We start from the raw sequence: 6358 nt of genomic DNA on the forward strand, positions 1-6358 counted from the left end.
CCATGCACTGTTCCCATTCCTGTATCCCTGGGTCAGACACGCGTTACGAGCACTGTACTCCAAATTACACCTGGAGTTCTGTGCACAATTGTCCGTATCCTCAGGAGTCAGTCACACTAAGAATACTGCACATGGTTCCCGTCTCCCTACGCCTGGGTCAGGAGCACTGTGCACAATTGTTTCTGTATCTGTGGGTCAGACCCACACCAGGAGCACTATGCACAGTTCCTGTCTCTATCCTCGAGTCAGACCCACACTGAGGATACTGTGCACAGTTCCTGTCTCTGTATCCTCGAGTCAGACCCACACCAGGAGCACTATGCACAGTTCCCGTCTCTATCCTCGAGTCAGACCCACACTGAGGATACTGTGCACAGTTCCTGTCTCTATCCCCGAGTCAGACCCACACTGAGGATACTGTGCACAGTTCCTGTCTCTCTATCTTCGAGTCAGACCCACACCGAGGATACTGTGCACAGTTCCTGTCTCTATCCTCGAGTCAGACCCACACCAGGAGCACTATGCACAGTTCCCGTCTCTATCCTCGAGTCAGACCCACACTGAGGATACTGTGCACAGATCCTGTCTCTATCCTTGAGTCTGACCCACACTGAGGATACTATGCACAGTTCCCGTCTCTCTATCTTTGAGTCAGACCCACACCGAGGACACTGCACAGTTTCCCTGAACCAGATCCACACCGGGAGCATCATGCACTGTTCCTGTCTCCATATCCCTCTCAGTCAGAGCCACATGGGACACTGCACAGTTCCCCTCTCCATGTCCGTCTGGGCCAGATCCACACCGGGAGCACCGTGTACAGTTCCTGTCTCCATATCCCTCCGGGTCAGACCCACACCAGTCGCACTGTGCCCATTTGCTCTCTCCACTTTCCTGGCTCAGAACCATACTGGGAGCACCACGTGCAGTTCCCGTCTCCGTATTCCTGACTCAGACCCTCGCTGGGAGCTCACCAGGGTGTGTTACAGAACAGAGTACCTGACTAGGAGTACCCTGAAATTGGAGTCAGAGCTGGACGGGGCGGTGAAGAAGGCGTTTGGCACGCTGGCGTTCACTAGTCAGGGCACTGAGTGCAGGAGTTGTTACGTTAGGTAGCAGTTGTACAAGGCTTTGGTGAGGCCGCACTTGGAGGATGGTGTTCAGTTTTGGAAGGACGTGGTTAACACAGGGAGGGTACAGAGGCAATTCGCAAGTATGTTGCCAGAACCTGAGAGCCTGTGTTGCAGGGCAAGGTTGGCAGTTTTGGTCATTGTTATTGGGACGTATGGGAATCACAGGTTTAATATCTCTGGCTATGTCGTGAAATTTCTTACAATGTACAGAGCAATACATGATAATATAGAAGGAAACTGAATTACAGTAAATATATATATATTAAATAATTAAATTAGTGCAAAAACAGAAATAAAAAAGTAGGGAGGTAGCATTCATAAGTTGAACGTCCATTCAGAAATCAGATGGCAGAGGGGGAGAAGCTGTTCCTGAATCTCTGAGTGTGTGTCTTCAGGCTCCTGTACCTCCTCCCTGACGGTAACAATGAGAAGAGGGCGTGTCCTGGGTGGTGGGGGGTCCTTAATGATGGACACCACCTTTTGGAGGCACTGCTCTTTGGATACCGAGGAGACCGTGATGGAGCTGACTAACTTTACAATTATTTGCAGATTGCTTTGATCCTGTGCAGTAGCTCCCCCCCCCCCCACCAACCCCACCACGAATACCAGACGGCGATGCAGCCAGTTGGAATGCTGTCCACGGTACATCTGCAGAGGTTTTTGAATGTTTTAGGTGACCAACTCCTAATGGGATGTGGCTGCTGTCTCCCCTTCTTTATAGCTGCAACAATAACTTGGGAGCAGGTTTAGATCCTCAGCAATATTAATGCAGCGCACTCTCTCCACTTCTGATCCCTCTCCGAGGACGGGTGCGTGTTCCCTCATCTTACCCTTTCTGAAATCCACAATCGGTTCATTGGTTTTACTGATGCTGCGTGTACATTGGTGCCGTGACATCACTAAACTAGCTGGTAAACCTGCTCCTGTATCCCCCCGCCACCGCCCCGTGAGCATCTGAGATTCTGCCAACAATGGTTCTACCATCAGCAAATTTAGAGATGGCATTTGAGCTATGCCAAGCCGCGCAGTCGCGGGTGAAGAGAAGGTGGAGCAGTGGATTAAGCACACATCCCTGAGGTGTGCCAGTGTTGGTTGTCAACGAGGTGGGGCTGTAATTTCCAATCCACACAGATTGTGGTCTTCCAGTTAGGAAGTCAAGGATCCATTGCAGTGCGAGGTGCAGAGGCCCAGGTTCTGTAGCTTATCAATTAGAACCGTAGGAAGGATGGTGTTAAATGCTGAGCTATAGTCAATAAATAGCATCCTGACAAATATTTTTTTGCATTCTCCAGGTGATCCAAGGCTGCGGGGAGAGCCTTTGACATTGCATCTGCTGTAGACCTATTGGGACGAAGGGCAAATTGCAGTGGGTCCAGGTCCTTGCTGAGGCAGGAGTTGACTCTCGCCATAACTGACCTCTCAAAGCATTTCATCACCGTAGATGTGGGTGCTACTGGATGATAGTCATTAAGGCAGCTCGCGATGCTCTTCTTGGACGATAGTGTGATTGTTGCCCTTCTGAAGCAGGTGGGAACTTCCGATTGTAGCAACGAGAGATTGCCAATGTCTTCGAACTCACCCGGCAGTTGGTTGGCACGAGTTTCCAGAGCCTTACCAGGTACTCCATCAGGGCCTGCCGCCTTACAGGGGTTCACCCTCCTGAAAGACAGCCTGGCATTGGCCACTTAGTCAGAGATCACAGGGTCACCAGGGATCCTTGTAGCTGTAGTTTTATTCTCCCTTTCAAAGCAAGCATAAAAGGCATTGAGCTTGTCTGGGAGTGAAACATCACTGCCACTCATGATGTTGGGTTTTTGTTTTGAAGGAAGGAATGAGGGGTGACCTTATAGAAACGGGTAGGGAAGGGAAGTCCAGAACTAGGTTTAGGGCGAAAGGGGAAAGATTTAGAAGGGATCTGAGTGACAACTTTTCCATTCAGAGGGTGCTGAGTGTGTGGGATGAACTGTCGGAAGTGGTTGAGGCAGGAACAAGAGTAGCACTTGGACAGGTTTCGCGGTGGGGGGGTGCGGTTTGGGGGATATTGGCCAAGTGCAGGGAATTGGGGCTGACTGGGCGAGCATCGTGGTCAGACCGTGAGACCACAAGATAGAGAAGCAGAATTAGGCCATTTGGCCCATTGAGTCTGCTCCACCATTTTTTCATGGCTGATCTATTTCTCTCTCAGCCCCCTCCTGCCCTCTCCCCTTATTGCTTCATCTCCTGACTAAGTTTTCAGCAGCTTTTGCCTTAAATATGCATACAGACTTGGCCGCCACCGCTGCCTGTGGCAATGAATTCCACAGATTCACCATTCTAGTAAAGAAATTCCTCATCTCCATTCCAAAGGGACATTCCTCGATCCTGAGGCTGTGCCCTCTGGTCCCACCATATGAAGCATCCTCTCCACGTCCACTCTGTCAAGCCTTTTAACATTCAATGAAATCCAGTCAGTGCTGGCCCAGAGCTATCAAACACTCCTCATATGACAAGCCTTTTGATCCAGCAATCATCTTTGTGAACCATCTTTCAACCCTCCAGTCCAGCACACCCTTTTGTAGATAAGGGGCCTTAACCTGCTCACAACACTCCAAGTGAGGCCTCAGCATTACATTCACTTTTATATTCTAGTCCTCTGGAAATGAATGCTAACATTGCATTTGCCTTCCTCACCGCCGACTCAGTCTGCAAATTAATCTTTAGGGGATCCTGCACAGGGGCTGCCATGGACAGGTGGGGCTGAATGGCCTGTATCCGTGCTGTGTTGCTCCGTGACCGATTTCCCCCCTCCCCGCTCCAGCCATCCACACTGGGTAGCAGAGAGATTCTAGCCAGGAAGTGGGAGCAGTCCCTTCAGACACCCAAATAGAAGCTGCAACCTCTGCCACTCCACACCACACACCGATTCCTTCCAGCCACAGAAACCGATTTAGGAATCTCTTACATGCTCCTTCTCTGTGCACGCGCACTTGAGCCCAGGTCCCCATTGGAAAGGTGAAAGGCTCTGAGACGCATGGTGTGGGACGGGCTCCCGAGAGAGAGATCGGGCCTTGGGGTCAGACCCACGCCGAGCACAGTACATGGTTCCCTTCTCTGTAGCCACCTGAGTTAGACCATTGCCAGGTGCACCTTGCACAGATACTGTCTCCATATCCCTGGGTCAGACCCACACTGAGAGTCCTGTGCACAGTTCCCGTCTCCGGATCCCTGGGTCAGACCCACACGGAACACCGTGCACAGTTCCCATCTCCGTATCCCTGGGTCAGACCCACACAGGGAACACCGTGCACAGTTCCCATCTCCGTATCCCTGGGTCAGACCCACACAGGGAACACCGTGCACAGTTCCCGTCTCCATATCCCTGGGTCAGACCCACACTGGGAGCACCATGCACAGTTCTCGTCTCCGTATCCCTGGGTCAGACTCACACCGGGAGCACTGTGTACAGTTCCCATCTCCATATCCCTGGGGCAGACCCATACCGGGAGCACCATGCACAGTTCCCATCTCCGGATCCCTGGGTCAGACCCACACAGGGAACACCGTGCACAGTTCCCATCTCCGTATCCCTGGGTCAGACCCACACGGGGAACACCGTGCACAATTCCCATCTCTGTATCCCTGGGTCAGACCCACACAGGGAACACTGTACACGGTTACCATCTCCATATCCCTGGATCAGACCCACACTAGGACTCCCGTGCACAGTTCCTGTCTCTGTATCCCTGGATCAGACCCACACAGGGAACACTGTACACGGTTATCATCTCCATATCCCTGGATCAGACCCACACTAGGACTCCCGTGCACAGTTCCTGTCTCTGTACCCCTGGATCAGACCCATACAGGGAACACCGTGCACGGTTCCCGTCTCTGTATCTCTGGGTCAGACCCACACAGGGAAAACTGTACACAGTTCCCGTCTCTGTATCTCTGGGTCAGACCCACACAGGGAACACTGTACACGGTTACCATCTCCATATCCCTGGATCAGACCCACACTAGGACTCCCGTGCACAGTTCCTGTCTCTGTATCCCTGGATCAGACCCACACTGGGAACACTGTACACAGTTCCTGTCTCCGTACCCCTGGATCAGACGCACACAGGGAACACCGTGCACAGTTCCCGTCTCTGTATCTCTGGGTCAGACCCACACAGGGAACACTGTACACAGTTCCTGTCTCCGTACCCCTGGATCAGACGCACACCAGGACTCCCATGCACAATTTCTGTCTCTGTATCCCTGGATCAGACCCACACTGGGAACACTGTACACAGTTCCTGTCTCCGTACCCCTGGGTCAGACCCACACCGGGAGCACTGTGTACAGTTCCCGTCTCTGTGTCTCTGGGTCAGACCCACACTGGGAACACTGTACACAGTTCCCGTCTCCGTACCCCTGGATCAGACACACACCAGGACTCCCATGCACAATTCCTGTCTCTGTATCCCTGGATCAGACCCACACCAGGAACACTGTACACAGTTCCTGTCTCCATCCCCCGTCCCAGCTCACACAGACAAAGGACTGTGTCGGGGTTGCCCTTGACGAAGGTGAGAGCGAGAAGGGGGTTATTAATACTGCTGCTGGTACAATGCCTTGACCAAACTTGGAGTCCTTTGCCCTGGCTGTGTGTAGACAATAAACGGATAAGATGTCCCTGTGCTCAGTGCCTCAAGGACAGTGCTGGCATAGTCTGCATTCCTCAACCGCCTTCCTGGCCTACAGACCCTCCCGGGAGAGGCTGCTGGCCCCTATCCAGCAAGGGACAGCTGAACCATGGACCCAGGCCGGCAGGGGAGGGAGGGGGAGAGGCAGAGGACTGCGGGGGGGGGGAGGAAAGGGTGTGGAAAGGGTACAGGTAGGGTGGGGGAAGAGGGGAGAGGCAGGGAGGTGAGAAGGGGTGGGGGAAAAGGAGAGATGTCGGGGAGAAGGATGGGGAGGGGAGTGAGAGAGAGAGGGCGGGGGTAGAGGGAGAGTTGGGGTAAGGGAGTGGGGAGAATCATGGGTAGGGAGAGGATGACAGGAGGTGAAAGAAGGGGGAGTGGGGGGGATGAAGAAGCAAAGGGGGAAGAGGTAGGGAGGAGAGGTGTTGGGGGTGGGGGGTTAGCAGGAGGGTGGAGGAGGAAGGGGGAGGGGGAGGTGAGACCGGGAACTGCACTGTCTCAGTGAACAACAGACCCAGGAGTTGTCATGCTGCCAGAAATAACCGGCTCCCAAATTAG

The sequence above is a fragment of the Mobula hypostoma genome, chromosome 10 (assembly GCF_963921235.1).
Source record: "Mobula hypostoma chromosome 10, sMobHyp1.1, whole genome shotgun sequence".
Lineage (NCBI taxonomy): Eukaryota > Metazoa > Chordata > Chondrichthyes > Myliobatiformes > Myliobatidae > Mobula > Mobula hypostoma.